The sequence below is a fragment of the Schistocerca americana genome, chromosome 4 (genome assembly GCF_021461395.2).
Source record: "Schistocerca americana isolate TAMUIC-IGC-003095 chromosome 4, iqSchAmer2.1, whole genome shotgun sequence".
NCBI classification, from domain to species: Eukaryota; Metazoa; Arthropoda; class Insecta; order Orthoptera; family Acrididae; genus Schistocerca; species Schistocerca americana.
The window spans coordinates 163,133,471-163,152,897 of record NC_060122.1 but is presented as its reverse complement, the minus strand read 5'-3'; the positions used below and the strand labels follow the sequence as shown (position 1 = coordinate 163,152,897).

At 41.1% G+C, this 19,427-nt stretch overlaps 1 pseudogene; it reads left to right on the top strand.

The window, feature by feature from the left end:
• The first annotated feature begins 3,575 nt into the window (after window positions 1-3,575).
• Window positions 3,576-3,693, top strand: LOC124614406 (annotated as a pseudogene).
• Window positions 3,694-19,427: the final 15,734 nt, after the last annotated feature.

Sequence of the window (19,427 nt, the reverse complement as noted above, 5' to 3'; positions counted from 1 at the left end):
TAGTTCATTTACGTACTTGAATTAACGGTCATAGTGGAATACTTGAGTAATTATTAAACAATCAGCAGCTGTGTTTCGTCATTTGCTTCTCTTTATTTCCTGGTTGGCACAGGAGAGGAATTCGTGGCGTTAGGTGTTAGTAAATGTTGTAACACAGGTCATACTAGTTTTAGGTTTTGGCTAGTTATATACTCGCTCTACCGTTGCGATAATGAATATCGCAGTAACTAGTCCAGTTGAAGACGAATCGATATCTTTGAAATGAACAATCACGGAAGTTGGAAAAAATTTGGAAAATTTGTGATAAGATCTTATGGGACCTAACTGCTGAGGTCATCGGTCCCTAAGGTTACACACCACTTAACTTAAGGTAACTTACACTAAGCACAACACACACATCCATGCCCGAAAGAGGACTCGAACCTCCAACGGAGAGAGCCGCGCTGACCGTGACAAGACGTCTAAGACCACGCGGCTACCCCGCCCGGCCCTAAGTTCGACACATGAAGATGGGTGCAATGAAGGTAACTTGAGAAGAAACCTTATTTAACAAGAATTACTTCACTTGGACGATGAAAGAAAAAGGAACAAAAAATGTTAAAGAAAAGACTGGAATAAAGTAATACATGTCACCAAGGAATGAAATAAATACGAAGCCCAGCGATGGTAATGTGAAATGGCTGTAGGAAAATCGTGAGGAAATCGAAATGGAATTGGGCGTCACTTTGAGGGGTTCAACATGTAGAAAAATCGACTTGTTGGTGAACTCCGATAGCAGTACGCCGCCCAAGGAGTATCTCAAGCAAATAATAATACTATACAAACAAATATATGTACTAACATAGCATACCCTATGCAAAAATGCGAAACTGGCACTATTTGAAGCATTCGCTTTAGTACAGCATTAATAAACGACACGATTACTCATGTATACATGGAGACGAAGGTACAGAAAATTTCGGTGCTCTTACGAGCGAAATTGTCGTGTCACCGCAAGGCACCACACTTGGTAAGTTGAAGGCTTCAAATCGGCCGCGGTCCGTCAGTACACATCGGACCCGCGAGTCGCCAATGTCGACGCTAGCAGACCGAGCGCCGCCACTCGGCTGGTCTTACGAGACAAGCTAGAGCACTGGCCAGTTCTACAGCCGACTTTAATAGGAACGGCTCACTTGTTATAGTTCATAGATCTCATTTGCAGAGACGCTATTTAGCATAGCCTTCAGCTAAGTCAGTAGGTACGACCTAGCCGGGCGCCACATACAGTTTATGCATTGACAATTGATCTATATGTGTGAAGCAATCAGAATTGTAAAGAAGTATTTCCAGTTCAGTCTATAACGGCACTTGTAAATATTATTGTACAAAGTCAAGATCGACGTTCACCGCTGATGTTGAATTAAAGCTAAGTATTTAATTGTATTCCTGTCTACTAACTTTCTAATCACCTAAGATGTTCCAGATACATCCAGTCAAGTATAGTTCATTGATCCTCACGTCAGCCTACGTGATCAATGCGTGCAATTAATGGCCACACCTCGTGATCGGACTAAGAGTCAAATTGCGTGACTCAGCCTGGTCACACTTTTTCCATGAGGCCCATAGTGCCGCCTCATATATAACAGAAATATCCTGAAATGAGCTATGCAAAAAATTCTATGCCGATACTTACATCGTATGCCATCCCATATTAAAGTGTAGGCGTGTTACTATCTTTTCAACAATTCCTAACTTACTCATATACAATATCTATTAAACATAATTCGTTAAATATTCATCTGCCGCAAACATTTGTGTAATTTCGATTTGGTTCTTATTAGCTACAAGTTCAGAAACTGTCGCCGATTGCGGGCGGGCATTATTTTGCAGAAATGTAAGCCCAAGATGTTTGCCACGAATGGCAACAAAACAGGCGTACGATACTACCGAGGTACCACTGTACTGCAAGGGTGCCATAGATGACAACCGGAGGCGTCCTGCAATGAAACGAAATGGCCAAGATTTTAAACAGCAACTGCTGAAATTCTTCACGGTAAATGTTAACAGCCAAACAGTTGCAGGATAAAGATTTATTAAAATTCTTGACCACACTTTAGGTCTATGTAAATATACCTTCATCAGAAGTAAATACACTAAAATCACATCCTGCACTATAGATACATAAAACAATTGTGCCAAAAGCGTCGTCAGTAGTTTAAACATCACGTCCATTTATACAACATAATTGTGGGCAGAGGGTTGTTGACGACGCCTTTGGCACAATTGTTTTATGTATCTCCGCTGCAGGATGTGATTTTAGTGTATTTACCTCTGATGAAGGTATATTTACATATACCGAAACCGTGGTCAACAATTTTAATAAATCTTTATCTTGCACCGGTTTGTCTGTTAACATTTACCGTGAAAAAGAAATGGCACTCTTGGCTGTCGGGCCGTATGGTGAGTGACAGTCAGGTTCGTATCCGACAGCTGTCCAGGGTGGCTCCAGATGCGTCTTCGCTGGTAATCGTGGCTCAGTTTGAATCCTGACCCATCAATGAAAACAATTTAGTCAATGAGATTCCACGGCGAAGACGTGTCTGGAGACGCCGTTGACAGCGATTGGATACCAACCCAACTGGCGCCCACCATATGGCCCCACAACCAGGAGTGATGGTCTGGGGTGCCATTTCTTTTCACAGCAGGACCACTTCGCTTATCATCCGCGGCATGCTTACAACTCAGCGATACGTCCACGAAATTCTATGCTGCATTTTGTTGCCCTTCATGGCAGGGTAACCTGGGCTTGTATTTCGGCAGGATAATCCCCTACCCCACACGGCTTGGAGTTTTTACTGCCTGTCGTCGTGCTTACCAGACACCACCTTAGCCAGTAAGGTCGCCGAATCTCTCTCCAGTTGATGACGTTTGGAGCATTTCGGGTTGGCACCTCCAACCGACTTAGGATTCTGACGATCGAACGCGCCAATTGGACGGAATTAGGCACGATGTCCCTCACGAGGACATCCAACAATTGTGTCAATCAACGCTAAGCTGAATAAGCACTGCATAAGGGCCAGATGTGTACCAACTTGATACTAACTTGCTCAATTTGTGGAGCTCTTTCTCTTGAGTAAATGTTATAATTTTTGTAAAATTGTAATCATTTGAAACTTCCTGGCAGATTAAAACTGTGTACCGCGCCGAAACTCGGACTCGGGACCTTTGCCTTTCGCGGGCAAGTGCTCTACCAACAGTTGGGAGAGCACATGCCCGCGAAAGGTCCCGAGTTCGAGTCTTTGCCTGGCATACAGTTTTAATCTGCCAGGAAGTTTCATATCAGTGCACACTCCGCTGCAGAGTGAAAATCTCATTCTTGTAATCATTTGTTTGTCTGTACATGTACATCACATCTATTGTTTTCCGTCCGATTTGGATAATTCCTTCGTGGTGTGTCTGTATTTTCCTTTTTTCTTAATCTTAGTGTCTTTTAGTTAAAGCCTGAGTATGTTTGACCATAGCGCAAGGTATGTTTCTGTATGTAACATTCTGTCTCCGAATGATGCAGGCAATACCCGAGGTTATAGAGGTTCAAAGGCAACGGCCTTGCCGCAGTGGATACACCGGTTCCCGTCAGATCACCGAAGTTAAGCACCGTCGGGCGTGACCGGCACGTGGATGGGTGACCATTCGGGCCGCCATGAGCTGTTGCCATTTTTTCGGGGTTCACTTAGCCTCGCGATGAAAACTGAGGAGCTACTCGACCGAGTAGTAGCGGTCCCAGTCAAAGAAAACAACCATAACGACCGGGAGAGCAGTGTGCCGACCACACGCACTTCCTACCCACGTTCTCAGCTGAGGATGACACGGCAGCCGGATGGTTCCAATGAGCAACTTATGGCCTGAAGCCGGAGTGATAGAGACTCAAACAGAAAACTTAAACTCACCACACAGAAGTTTTTTTTACATATCGACGCAGTGCTCGTGTCGTAACGTCTTCAGACCACTGTTAATGATCGCAGTGTCGCACCCAAGTGTCCTACGCAGTTTATAGTGCGGAAAATTCAGCTAACTACCTTTTTTTATAAATTAAAAAAATGTTCCAGTAAAGTTTTGAATGCTGGGCTGGATTAACTTGCAAAATCTTCAGCATCAGATGGGGATGCTAAGGTAGCGCTCGCATGCCAATGAAGAATGATAATGGGCTAGAGACATTACTGCCCAGAAAGACACTTTAGGTCGAACTATCTGATGAGTGTTTAACTCTCAATCTCAGGCTTATAGAGGCGAGTGACCCTACGCTTTCAGTACGTAGTGGAGTCCTAGTCTGGATCACCAGAAGACGCTTCGTGCAGCTAGTTTCCTGTAACTCAGTTGTCCATTATATTAATTTAACTAAGGGGACGATTAAAAGTAGGTGAGGAAAGAACTAGGTCGGTAAAAACTAGGTGAAGGAGTCGAGGACAGTTTAAAGAGTATCTAAAGAATTGGGAATGTTATTAAAAGTAATTTACAACTATTAACTTTCAAATGACAACGTATGTAAACTGTGATTTCATTAAATGGAAATTGATCTGAAATGCGTTCAGGGGTCGGTTGAATCTGGGGAGATGTAGTGACCGTGTGTTACAGCAGCATCTGGCGAAATCTTTGTCTTATGCATTTTGACAAGATTCATTATGTTTCAAAGTAGTCATAGATTTCTCCTGCAATTTTTTAAAAAAAGTACTCGATCTGTTTCTCACATAACTAGCGATCATCAGGATAGTATGTGACACCTTCGAAGACCCGGTCGCCAGCTGCTAATGCCCGCAAAGTCATCTCTCCTCACGGAGTGCGCATGTATTGTCCTCAGACGTTGCACACAGTATTAAAATTTCAACTATTCATTTTCTGCTGATGATGTGAGGAACAGCTGATAGCTTTTGCTTATAGGTAAGTAATGCAGTGATTATCGTGATACTGTTAAGCTGCAAATTTAGAAATCAACAGAGGCCCATGTCAATCGCAAGTAACAAATACCCTTTTACGTACAGCGTACTGGAATGATTTACTTTTTATTTTTAACTGCTGCGAAGTTAGAGTAGGACATAAATCATATCTGAATTGGAAGTGAAGGTCGATTTTGAGGTGTGGTGTATATAGGCTTCCAAGAGGCGTAGATATGGTCCTTTTTTTATACACAGCTGTTATGGTCGCTTGAGAAACATTTAGTCACTTGACGTCCAGCAATTGAACTTTACTGACGCGTTTCGAGTAAACTATTCTTTAGAATATCTGCAGAAAGGTTACGAAAGTCACGAGAACACAGCTTTTTTTAAAGTTATTACTAAACAAAAAAACTAAAAAGCGTAGAAGAACCAATTAAAATAAACATATCAAGGGATACGACACGGCATATTATCAGGGTACAACTGAGTGAAAAAATATAACGTAGCATACAACGTGTTACACCACCTATTGGCCAAATTTGTTACTTTGTACGTAATGTTGTATGTTCTCACTCATTTGTCACCTGGTGTTGGTACTGGTACGCGGCGCTATACCGTGTGTACGAAACTCCTTACCTCGTTTGGTACAGTCATTTTTTAATTTTATTATTTGTTGTTTACTTAAAATAAAAACTGTGGTCCTCAAGACTTCTGTAATCTTTACGCAGACATTCTGAACATGAGTTCAAAACTTCAGATGGCAATGAGCACTATGGGATTTAACTTCTAAGGTCATCAGTCCCATAGAACATAGAACTACTTAAACCTAACTAACCTAAGAACATCAAACACATTATTTCCCAAGGCAGGATTCGAACCTGCGACCGTAGCAGTCGCGCGATTCCAAACTGTAGCGCCTATAACATGAGTTCATTCGATACAAATCAATAAACATGAGTTGCTGAACATCAAGTGACTGATATAACTATGCAGACGGAAGTGACGAATGAAAATGTGAACACAGGTGAGAATTCGAAACCAAGGTGTCCTGCTCACAACGCAGATGCACTAACCACTATGACACACTGTTTATGGGGCATACTAAGAAGGCTGAGGTGTGATGCAGCGTCAAGGGTAACCGCAGCCATGGTCTCCGAGCAGATAGTCTATGCTGCTGCAAACGTCGTCGAACTGTTAGTGCAGATGGTTGTTGTCTTGCAAACGTCCCCATCTGTTGACTCAGGGATCGAGACGTGGCTGCACGATCCGTTACAGCCATGCGGATAAGATGCCTGTCATCTCGACTGCTAGTGATACGAGGCCGCTGGGATGCAGCATGGCGTTCCGTATTACCGTCCTGCACCCACCGATTCCATATTCTGCTAACAGTGTAAGTAGGCTGTTTAGGTTTTCCTTACTCGTAACGCCACGTAGCGCTCTGTATGAAAATCACTGGCTGTGCTGTGTGCAATCTGTGACTAGTTTGCTTTGTTGTCTGCCATTGTAGTGTTGGGTAGCTGGATGTGAACAGCGCGTAGCGTTGCGCAGTTGGAGGTGAGCCGCCAGCAGTGGTGGATGTGGGGAGAGAAATGGCGCAGTTTTGAGAGCGGATGATCTGGACGTGTGTCCATCAGAGACAGTAAATTTGTAAGACTGGATGTCATGAACAGATATATATATATATATATATATATATATATATATATATATATATATATATATATATATATATATATATATAATGACTTTGGAACACTATTAAGGTAAATACATTGTTTGTTCTCTATCAAAATCTTTCATTTGCTAACTATGCCTATCAATAGTCAGTGACTTCAGTAGTTAGAATCTTTTATGTAGCTGGCAGTATTGGCGCTCGCTGTATTGCAGTAGTTCGAGTAATGAAGATTTTTGTGAGGTAAGTGATTCATGAAAGGTATAGGTTATTGTTAGTCAGGGCCATTCTTTTGTAGGGATTATTAAAAGTCAGATTGCGTTGCGCTAAAAATATTGTGTGTCAGTTTAACCACAGTCATGTATAATTTTTCTAAGGGGACGTTTCATATGTCGACCCTTAGCCGAGGATACCTCACTGGAATCTTCTGATTTTTTCTTGTAGTTTGTGTAATTAGTGTAGTTATTGTTTATTGCTAGCGAGTAATTATAGAGAGAATTTCCTTTGTAGTTGTAGTTTTTCATTGTTCTCCAGTAAAACAGTTGTGGCATGCATGTAGACTTGCACCAAGTATTTTGTAGCTGTGCTTGCAATTAACTATTTTTTTTTTTATTTTTAGTGCTTTTTTAATGTGTTTCATTATTTTTCTCTTCAAATTGTGCTTTTGTGTGTTATCGTGTGAAATATTGTGACAATAATGGCGTGTGAAAAACGTAATACTAGGCTCCAAAGTAAACTGTGAAATTACAGTGAAGACGAAAGGAGTGTGTTAGCGCCACCGTGTAATGAATTAACTAATGTTCAACATAGTAATTTGGTAATTGTGCATAGGGAAAATGAACGGGCGGCAAATAATGGTGTAAACAGTGAAACAATTAGTGAATAGGGAAGCATTATCGATCGATCGGTCGGCAACAGCTCGCCTCAGGAATTCGAAATGACAGGACACAATCTTGCAAATACTGCAGATTCAGGTTTTAGGCCCTCACCGTTTTCTCTAATAAGTCAAGACACATTTTCTGCTTTTCAAAATGCGAATATTTCTGGTTCAAATGCACTGCCGAATAGCACTGAGGAACATGTTTCAGACACCAATACATTGTTATTACAATTAGTGCAAAAATGGGACAAAAGCTTCAAAAGTTAGACACAATGGAACAAAATCTTCAAAAGTTAGACGCAATGGAACAAAATCAGAGAGAAACACAGCAAAAATTAGACACAATGGAACAAAATCTTCAAACGTTAGATACAATGGAACTAAATCTTCAAAAGTTAGGCACCACGCTTGAACAAACACGTGAAGATTTAACTACTGAGTTACATAACATCGAATCGAAATGTCAAAAAGTCTTTAATGATGTAAAAACACGAATTTGTGAGCATTTTCAACCTATTTTTTGGCGACATGAGACTACATTACAGAATCACGAAGCAGCCATAAAAGAACTGCAAACTACTGTTCACGAAAATCATGCGACCTTGCAAGTTAAAATTGACTCAGTTGCATCTACCGATTCGGTTGCGCAACTTGCAAAAACTCAGGAAAACTTAAAGGACACAGTAGATACGATTTAAACACAAATGGACATTCTGAAACTTGGTTCAGAAAAACACACTGAGGAAATAAGTACACTATCGGAGAAAGCAGCCGAACTTTCGGATCAGTTCACTAACTTATCTGCAAAGGTAGATGATGATCTGAATGACACAAGACCTGTAGCTACCACTGACACAGAAGAGTATGAACAAATTAAGAAATTCAAACGAAATCAGAATCAAATTAATATGGAACACAAAAGAGAAATCCGGGAAGTACAAGATCAGTTGGCACAAGTAATACAAAAATTACACATTTCAGAAGACACTCGCGCTCCAACACGGGAAGAGGGACTTAGAAATACCGAAATGCCACAAAATAATAACACAGGGCATTTCGGAAATTATGAAAGAAACTGGCAAGGTGCACCGAATTTTGAGATGGAACCGCCGACACGACGTAACAGTGACCGATATGCTACTCGCCGACAGGATGATTTTGACTATAAGCTGTTCATTACTACACGTAAATTCAAAACATTTAAGAATTCCGGCAACGACATTAATCCACAAGCGTGGCTTCATCAAATCTGTCATTGTTTTCCTCCAAACTGGTCATTAGAGCACAGATTAGAATTTATGTGTGGCTATTTAGAGAACGAACCAGCTGTAAGAGTGCGATCGGTCATTCACGATTGCCACAGTGAAGGAGAATTTTATCATGCCTTCCTCTCAGCATATTGGTCTCAAGCTACACAGACCGAGTAAAACGTAACATCATAATGATGAAACAATTCGAACAATCTGAATTCTCCAGTCTTGTAAAATATTTTAAGACATGTTGCACAAGAATCAGTATGTGTCAAACCCATACAGCCCCTCAGAACTCATCCGCATTTGCTTAATCAAATTACCTGAACATTTACGACATATTATTTTGGCAGGACGTTGCAAAGACGACATTCAAGCTTTTCAGGGTATCTTACAAGAATTAGAAATTGACACTGACAATCGCGGAACGCGAAAACAAGAACACAACAATTACAGGTCACGTTCGTCGCAATTCCGCGATGAAAGAAATAATAACTGGACACGACAAGGCTATTCTCACAACACAAATCGTGACCAAAACAGACATCACCCTGATGACAACCGTTGGCAGAGTAGTAATAATTACAGGGAAAGATCACCTCTCCGTGGTAGTGACTATCACAGAGACAATCAGAGAAACAGACAATATGAGAACCAAAATAATTATTATCAAGGGAGACAGAATAGACGCAACGGTCCAGCACCCAGTTACGATTAAGGGAGAAATTCTCCACCACGTGACCGACAATAAAGAAACTATGGAAACTACCGACATGACGACAGACGACATAATCATAACGACAGACCTAAATTTCATCAAAACTGGCGGGATTCAAACAGGACTCGGCCCTCTCGACAAGATGAATTTGTAGAAGTTAGATCTCCAAATCCCAACAACGACGCGCGCCAAAAAAGAAACAGACAATGACTTGCACCGCAGGCAGCCACGTGCGCCGGCTGACTCAGAGAAAAATAACATAAGCTAACCTTGAGAAAAATTCCAGTATTCCTTATCGACGTATACCGCATGGTAATTGCGTTCAAGTTGAAACTCTGAGTACTATGAAGAGTAAAGGACTGCACCACATTTCACATAGTAAACCGCTTATTGAGAGATAATCTGTTTTTTAACTTAGTCTTTGCTATAAAATTTTTCACTTCACGTTACTAGTACTCGTTGTCACACTTACAAGCTGTTAACATGCAACTATGTTTTAAAGTAAACTATCCAGTCAAGAACCTAGGGAACTTAGACAAGTAATTACAAATGCATTGTTATAGTGAAGAGACGACACAGTGTTGTTATTTGTATATTCTTCCTTGTTAGTTGCACGATTATGTAACGAATATACGGCTTACATACTTAGAACATATACTGTTAATGTGATTTTAATGCAACATTTTGGTTTACTTGAAATGACATTCTTTATTTGAAGTACTTTATGTGAGATTACCGATGACTTAGTATTTGGTTTCTTTGACAGCTACACGAGTATATCACAACGCTACTAATATGTGACACAATTTACATTGTTGCTTCTACGGTGTATCTGTTTTATATCTGCACAGATTTCTGAATTCTTCTGGAAAGTAAAACATGTTTTAGTAGTAACTTTTGTGGTACAGCTACAATGACAGAGCCTTTTTCGTAGCACAACAATACATTACCGTATAGTACATCCTTGATCACGGTACTGTACGTAATAACTACGATATCTATGCGCATAGCATTTCACTTTTGTTTATTGCGAGGTAAGTACATTGACTTCTACAGAACTTTGCTTACGGACGACAATAATTACTACACTTAGCACATTTTTACCGTCAAGTAGAGACAGAGATTATCTTACAACAAGACACACAGTTTAGCACTACAGTACAAGTATTTGAGTGATTGATTTTGTACTTAAAACATTTATTTTTAAAGATTTTTGAATTACAATGATACAAAGGTTTTCTGTGATACATTAATCCTCAGGGGGGTACACGCTTACTTTGTGTACCATGTGTTTGGCAAGCACAAGGAGCCCTAGCAAATATGGTATTTGCTTATACAACTTTACACATCGGTACCATATTTCTCTAACACATAAATTACACAGCTATCTGATCATTTAACTGAGAGAGACAAACATTTATTTTACTACATCAGTGACAGATGTTTACGTAATTACACAGTTGGATAACTTCACAGTTATGAAATTATATTTTGTCTGTACTTTGTGAACTGTTCATATATTTTTCGGAACCATTGTGATATTATGAGAGCTTTGAATGATATATTTGGTATGGGATCAAGATTTTTAAAGTACGATTGAGGTAGATGACACTATCGAAATTAGCAGAGAATTTTTTTAGGGTTTGACATTATTGCAGAAAGCTACGACATTTTTGAGATTTGGCTGAGGTTTTATGATATTATTACGAAGACGATGTGTATTACGCTGTTGAGGTATGTTTATGATCAATGAGATGATGCTATATGAGGAATCTGATTATGCTATGTATTTATTATGATGAAATATTGAAGACGTGTTGATGAATATGTATATGTGTAATAAGGTAAGGAATAAGGAGTAGTGGTTAGGGACTCTGACTTGTAAAAAAGGATGATGGAAACTAAGAATCTTACTTTAAAGTTACGAATGTGTATAAATGCGTGAATGTATCACAATGCCGAAGAAAATTTTTTGGACACTATTATATTTGAAGGATTTTGTTTCTACACATTTGTAAGGCAAATTTTCGACCTGTGAAATTTTATGTGAGACTGTCACTGTAGTGCAAACTGGTGTCATAAATATTTTGGTAAGAAAGTTAAGTGACCACCTTCACGTAATGTGTCGTGGGCACCCAGCTGCACGACAGTCGCCTGGAAAAAAGCCATTAATGTGTGCCTTTCAGAGGCACAGGTGGAGAAAAAAGGAGGCCATTATCCTCGCTATTGACATTTCTTTGTAGAAAGCATCGCAAATACGACACACTCAAACTTGAAAACATGTGATTATACTGGTGAGCTCGTAATTTATAATATTTACTAAAATGCCTAATGAAATGTTGAGAAACATTTTACATCTATTGTCTTTCTAGTTGAGAGATTGCTGATTTTGTTTAATATCTGGTCTACAGCTGTGTTGCAGCATTGGTTTTATAAAATAAAATTAAGTACATCTGCTAATGTGAACACTTTCTGCCAACAGATCTATTAAATAATAATTTTATGATCCACATTCTTCGAAAAAGGAGCACTTGGAATGGAAAGAACAGAAAAAAGGGATTAATAACAGTAACTGCATACATAATTTTCTTTTCAACTACTTGGTAAATTTTTTGGTAGAGTAAGTTATCGTGATGCATCACTCTAGTGTTAAGATGTGACACAGGTATTAAACATGGCCATTTTTACTGTAATATTTTCTCTGCTTGAGCTTTGTCATGTTTAGATATAAGTTATTGCATTTGCTGCTGCTGTTTGCCAGGCATAGTGCTACTAAATTTCACTTTGTATTACTGTGTTAAGCCAGTTTTACTACTGATTTATTTTTCTTGTTGCTGCACATTGGCTCATATTAGTTGTAATGTTGCATTTGCTTGGTAATTTAGATTTACTGTCGCTTGCTTTGCCAATTTCCATTTTTTTGTCATTGCTGTTTGTGTCAATAGTTTTGTGCTGCTGCATTGCCTCGTCCCTTAGTTTGGCATCTGAGCTCAATAGATTTAAGTTAGCTTAAGATGGGGTAGGCTATATAAGAGAACGAGTTGTGATGAATTGGAAGAAATGCATTGAGAAGTTATATGAAAAAGATTTGGGCCTAAATGAGTATTGTACACTGAGAAATAATTATTTTGAAAGGAATATGAATAGAATACCGAAAGCAGGTATAGATAGGACCTTTTGGGAATAATGATGAATGAAGGGAGATCTCCAAGAAGAAAAAAAAGTTTTGTTTGCAAAATACTGCAGTAAAACAAACCCTGTCCTTTCCTTGTGTTATCCCACTATGTGTTTGTGTACTCTTGGGTATTTGTGTTCTTCCTGTCTTTATGTGTTTAGCTAATAAAATTTATGTTCTAGAATTTTTGAAATACTATATTATTTTATTTGTAAAGATGTTTAGACATTATTTATTCTATTCTGTTTCAATGCTCATGTGTGAAATTAATGTTTCGAAAACTATTCTCATTATTTTATATATTTACTTATGTCATAATTCCTGTAACACTGATGTATAACTTTATTTCTATTCTTTTGTAAAGCCTGTGTTACTACAAATGTTATCTGTACTGTTATGTTCTTTAATGATGTATTTTGTACCTTTGTAATTGTATTCTTATGTTGTAAATTTATAATTGTATAGACACCAGTTCTTCAAATTAAGTATCATTTCACTGCACTCGTTTCTGTTGGTCATAATATATGCACAGTATGTGAGAAGTAGGGACTGTTAGTGTTTGCACGTGTGTTGATAATTCAGCAAGGGACTGGATAACAGCACTGCTGGTTCTAAGGACAGTTCCAAAAACTTTGTGCGTGCACAAGTGGTGGTTTATGGGTTGCTATATTCTCCGCAAGACTCTTCGATGGTGATTGTGCACCTGCACAGTCGCAATAGATAGCTGATGGCCGTCTCTACAAGGACTGCACTGGGTCTGCACCTCTGGTGGCCCACCATTACCATAATCTCTACCAGGACTAGAGTGGGTCTACTCTGTGACGACCTACCTACCAATATTCTTCAAAGCTTCGACTGACTCTGCTGTGGGTTAGCTCTGTTGTGGACCATTACCTGTCTGCATGTCAAGAGTCAGCACTGTCTTTCTGTTGGAAGGACAACACTACTTCTTCAAAACTGCATTGAAATCCGCTACTTCCGTGTGCATTGTCTTTTACTGCTCAGACTTTGACAAAAAGAAACTGTAATTTTACTGTGATGAATGATCAGGACTGCCTTTATGGACTCTGAGAAAATTTTAGCTTTTGACCAACATTGTATCAATAAGTGTGTGCATATGATTTCTTTGTTATTATAATTGAGAAAAAAATTTTAACAAATATGTATTGGCCAGTGTCCAAAACAATTTTTTGTGGGGAGCATGAGGGCTATGTTTAAGTTTTCTTATTGGTAACGCCACGTAGCACTCTGTATGAAAATCACTGGCTGTGCTGTGTGCAGTCGGTGGCTAGTTTGCATTGTTGTCTGCCATTGTAGTGTTGGGCAGCTGGATGTCAACAGCGCAGTTGGAGCCGCCAGCAGTGGTGGATGTGGGGAGAGAAATGACGGAGTTTTGAGAGCGGATGATCTGGACGTGTGTCCATCAGAGACGGTAAATTTGTAAGACTGGATGTCATGAACAGATATATATATATATATATATATATATATATATATATATATATAATGACTTTTGAACATTATTAAGGTTAATACATTGTTTGTTCTCTATCAAAATCTTTCATTTGCTAACTATGCCTATCAGTAGTTAGTGACTTCAGTAGTTGGAATCTTTTATGTAGCTGGCAGTATTGGCGCTCGCTGTATTGCAGTAGTTCGAGTAATGAAGATTTTTGTGAGGTAAGTGATTCATGAAAAGTATAGGTTATTGTTAGTCAGGGCCATTCTTTTGTAGGAATTATTAAAAGTCAGATTGTGTTGCGCTAAAAATATTGTGTGTCAGTTTAGCGTTGATCAGAATAAGTAAAGAGCGAAATGTCTGAGTACGTACAAATAACGTAAGGGGTTTACCAGCACAGTAATTCAATACTTTTTCTAAGGGGACGTTTCAATAGTCATTGGATCTCGACCAACACGAGCAGCAACGTCGCGATACCATAAACCGCAATCGCCATAGGCTACAATCCGACCTTTATCAAAGTCGGAAACGTGATGGTACGCATTTCTCCTCCTTACACGAGGCATCACAACAACGTTTCACCAGGCAACGCCGGTCAACTGCTGTTTGTGTATGAGAAATCGGCTGGAAACTTTCCTCATGTCAGCACGTTGTAAGTGTCGCCACCGGCGGCAACCTTGTGTGAATGCTCTGAAAAGCTAATCATTTGCACATCGCAGCATGTTCTTCCTGCCGGCTAAATTTCGCGTCTGAAGCACGTCGCCTTCGTGTTGTAGCAATTTTAATGGCCAGTAGTGTAGTTTCATTTGATCAAATGGCTGAGTTTTTCTCCAGCGACCTATCGGATTTGTTGATGAGTCTGGTCACTTTTTCAAGCGAAGAAAAGATTTCCAATACTGAGAACTTCGTAAAATTTTTGCTTGTATACAGTCTGTGCCGATCACAGAAAGATATTCGATGTAATTGGCAGCAGAGAAAATGGCGTGATTTAATCATTGCTGTTTTCCCCTCTTTTCTCTACGACTCTCATGTTAGAAAGGAACAACATGAAAAACATTTTTTTAAATTAATTTAGAGGAGTGCTTCGAGTGCTTACAGAGAAAATATAAATTAATAAAACTACTGAGCTTCCTTGACGGACTGTAATGTCTCTTGCAGCGGTCTCTCCGCGATATTTTCAGAAATTTTATAAATTATATAACTCAGTACATATCTCGCAATATCTCTTCTTATCTTACCGATTCCTAAACTTTAATATACGGTGATTATCAATGCAAAGTAGTTTCAAGCTCAATTATTTCTTGGAGCGTCCATTTACTCCATGGAATAGCTTCTCTGCTATCTGTTTTCTCTTATGAAAAGAATGAAGGAGTGCTTGCCGATTAGCCGTGAAAGAAAAAAGATGTATATGTATGTATTGTTGAGCTAGTCGCCATCTTGATGAGATTCTGTATGAGAAGGAATTTAATACATGAACTAAACTAAAGTAAGTGTGTTCGCGTATTATTTAACTGAATATTATTGACAGTGTCTGCTTACTACTCTGTGTTGCACGGGATCAGTGGGGAACGTATGATTTACACTGGACGAACCTGCCGTTTTGTATGCTCAAGATATCCAGTTTATTACTTCCAATAAATAGGCTAACACGGTCTTACCAGCAGATCTTCGGTCTTCCCCATGTGATCACCGAAAGTTAATAATTACTACAAATGTTTTTAGGAGATCGACTGACAATTTTTGTCGCACCGAGACTTCGAAATTGCTTCACTGCCTTGTGGAATTTAAGTTAAGCTCAATTTAATCAGGATAGAACAGTATTGAACTGTGTGAATGTGATAAGCCTGCTTTGTGAATGAAAATTCCCTTAATATAGGCATGCTTTTTACTATCCTGATCAGTGAAGCTAAATCAGGCCAGTGTGAGAGAGGTTTTTAAATTTTAGATCCCACAAAAAATATTAAAGGAAGAAGGTGATTGTTTCATGCCGGGTAGAATACATGTTCAATAGAATAATAAAATAAAAGGTAACACAACAGCCGGCCGGAGTGGCCGAGCGGTTCTAGGCGCTACAGTCTGGAACCGCGCGACCGTTGGTCGCAGGTTGGAATCCTGCCTAGGGCATGGATGTGTGTGATGTCCTTAGGTTAGTTAGGTTTAAGTAGTTCTAAGTTCTAGGGGACTGATGACCTCAGAAGTTAAGGCCCATAGTGCTCAGAGCCATTTGAACCATTTTTGTAACACAACAGTGTAGAGAGAGACTGTAGCTTCGTAGGAGTCAACAGAAACCAAGAGAAGCGAAAGTAATCGAATGTGAGAAGGAAAGCTAAGGTAAACACCAGTGACGAATGTGTGTTCTATTTTTCTTTTCGTACAGCGCGTTAGAGGAGTTTTTCTCCTTCCCGCGGCTGTGGTACGGTCGGGCGAGGAGCAGAGGCAGACAGCGCGTTGCAGGCGGCACTTCCTGTGCGGAGGCGGCTCGGGGAAAGCCCCGCGGCTGCCATTCATCATTTCGCGGGAGATCTCTCTTAGCAGGAAGGAAATGAATAAAACGTCGGCGGGTCGGACGCGCGGGCCGAGCGCGCCGCGCCGTAGCAGCGTCTGAAGCCGGCGGGGCAGGGGGCGCCCCCGGCGTAGCGCGGCGAGACGCTGCCATTGTGGGGCGCCGGCAGGATATGGCTGCCATTACTGCGACAGCAAGTTGTGAGGGGGGGGGGGGGGGCGCCAACGGCAGGCTGTGCCAGGCACCTGCCGGGCAGCGGCGTCGCGCCTGCAAGTTGGGTGGGCCGCGCATGCTGTAGGCTGCACGCTGCACCTCGCACTCTTGTCTCTAACCTCTCGAGTTGCATTCAGTAACAGCAGAGGCAGGCGCCGTTCGCGGAGCTGCTCTGAAACTCACCTCTATAGCTGTCGCTGCTGAGGATGTGAAATGACAGAAAAATCTGAGGTAAAGGGATTTGTATTAACATCCCGTAATGCAGTCGTAACTTGGGTTCGTACCAGGGCCGTCAAAATGAAAGGGTCACAATTCTCCAATGCCAAAGATGAGAACAGAAGCGAAAAAGTTAAAAAGAGAAGTGAAACATTAGAAAACACGAAACGCATCGGTTACGAGCGGCTTTCGATAAGTAATGTAACACATTTATACTACTGGCCATTAAAATTGCTACACCACGAAGATAAAGTGCTACAGGCGCGAAATTTAACCGACAGGAAGAAGATGCTGTCATATGCAAACGAGTAGCTTTTCAAAGGATTTACACAAGGTTGGCGCCGGTGGCGACACCTACAACGTGCTGGCATAAGGAAAGCATCCAACCGATTTCTCATACACAAACAGCAGATAACCAGCGTTACCTGGTGAAACGTTGTTGTGATGCCTCGTGCAAGGTGGAAAAACGCGTACTATCACGTTTTGATAAAGGTCGGATTGTAGCCTATCGGTATTGCGGTTTATCGTATCGCGACATTGCTGCTCGCGTTGGTCGAGATCCAGTGACAGTTAGTAGAATATGGAATCGGTGGGTTCAGGAGGGTAATACGCAACGCCGTGCTGGATCCCAACGACCTCGTAACACTGTCGAGATGACAGGCACCTTATCCGCATGGCTATAACGGATCGTGCAGCCACGTCTCGATCCCTGAGTCAACAGATGGCGACGTTTGCAAGACAACAACCATCTGCACAATCAGTTCGACGACGTTTGCAGCAGTATGGGCTATCAGCTCGGAGAGCATGGCTGCGGTTACTCTTGACACTGCATCACAGACAGAAGCGCCTTCGATGGTGTACTCAATGACGAACCTGGGTGCACGAATGGCAAAACATCATTTTATCGGATGAATCCGGGTTCTGTTTAAAGCATCATGATGGTTGCATTCGTTTTTGGCGACATCGCGGTGAACGCACATTGGAAGCGTGTATTCGTCATCGCCATACTGGCCTATCACTCGGCGTGATGGTGTGGGGTGCCATTGGTTACACATCTCGGTCACCTGTTGTTCGCATTGACGGCACTTTGAACAGTGGACGTTACATTTCAGATGCGTTGCGACCCATGGCTCTACCCTTCATTCGATCCCTGCGAAACGCTACATTTTCATGGACTGTGCGGCTGGTCCCGGCGGAGGTTCGAGTCCTCCCTCGGGCATGGGTGTTTGTGATTGTCCTTAGGATAATTTAGGTTAAGTAGTGTGTAAGTATAGGGACTGACGACCTTAGCAGTTAAGTCCCATACGATTTCACACACATTTGAACATTTGAACAAACCCTACATTTCAGCAGGATAAAGCACGATCGCATGTTGCAGGTCCTGTACGGGCCTTTCTGGATACAGAAAATGATGGGCTGCTGCCCTGGCCAGCACATTCTCCAAATCTCTCACCAATTGAAAACGTCTGGTCAATGGTGGCCGAGCAACTGGCTCGTCACAATACGCCAGTCACTACTCTTGATGAACTGTGGTATCGTGTTGAACCTGCATGGGCAGCAATCCAAGCTCTGTTTGACTCAATGCCCAGGCGTATCAAGGCCGTTATAACGGCCAGAGGTGGTTGTTCTGTGTACTGATTTCTCAGGTTCTATGTACCCAAATTGCGTGAAAAGGTGATCACATGTCAGTTCTAGTAAAATATATTTGTCCAGTGAATACCCGCTTATCATCTGCATTTCCTCTTGGTGTAGCAAATAGTTCAAATGGCTCTGAGCACTATGGGACTTAACTTCTGAGGTCATCAGTCCCCTATAACTTAGAACCACTTAAATCTAACAAACCTAAGGACATCACACACGTCCATGCCCGAGGCACGATTCGACCCTGCGACAGCAGTGGTCGCGCAGTTGCAGGCTGTAGCGCCTATAACCGCTCGGCTACCCCGGCCGGCTTGGTGTAGCAATTTTAATGGCCTGTAGTGTATATTTCCTCGACCATTTTCGGTCGAAAAAGTACGGAATTTGTCGTGAGACATCGTGGAATATTCTCGTTTCAGCCCCTAGAGTCTCGTAAAGATCCAGTAGGTGACAGAGATGTACGTAGACTTCAAAATGGCGTCTCTAACGGAGATGCGTTCCAGGTACAGAGCTATCATTGAGTTACTTTAGGCGGAAAACCAGAGAAATGTAGATATTCATAGGCGCTTTCGGAGTATCTGTGGATGTATGGCAGTGAACAAAAGCGCGGTGAGTCACTGGAAGAAGTGACTGTCACCATCCAAATAAGGTCCCGAAAACCTGTCCTATCTCCGCTATGCCGACCGGCTGCACACAGCTGTGACTACTGTAATTTGGGAACGTGCTGACACTCTTATTCGAGGTAACAGAAAGATCCCAATCAAGCATCTCGCTTCTCGACTCATTCACCAGC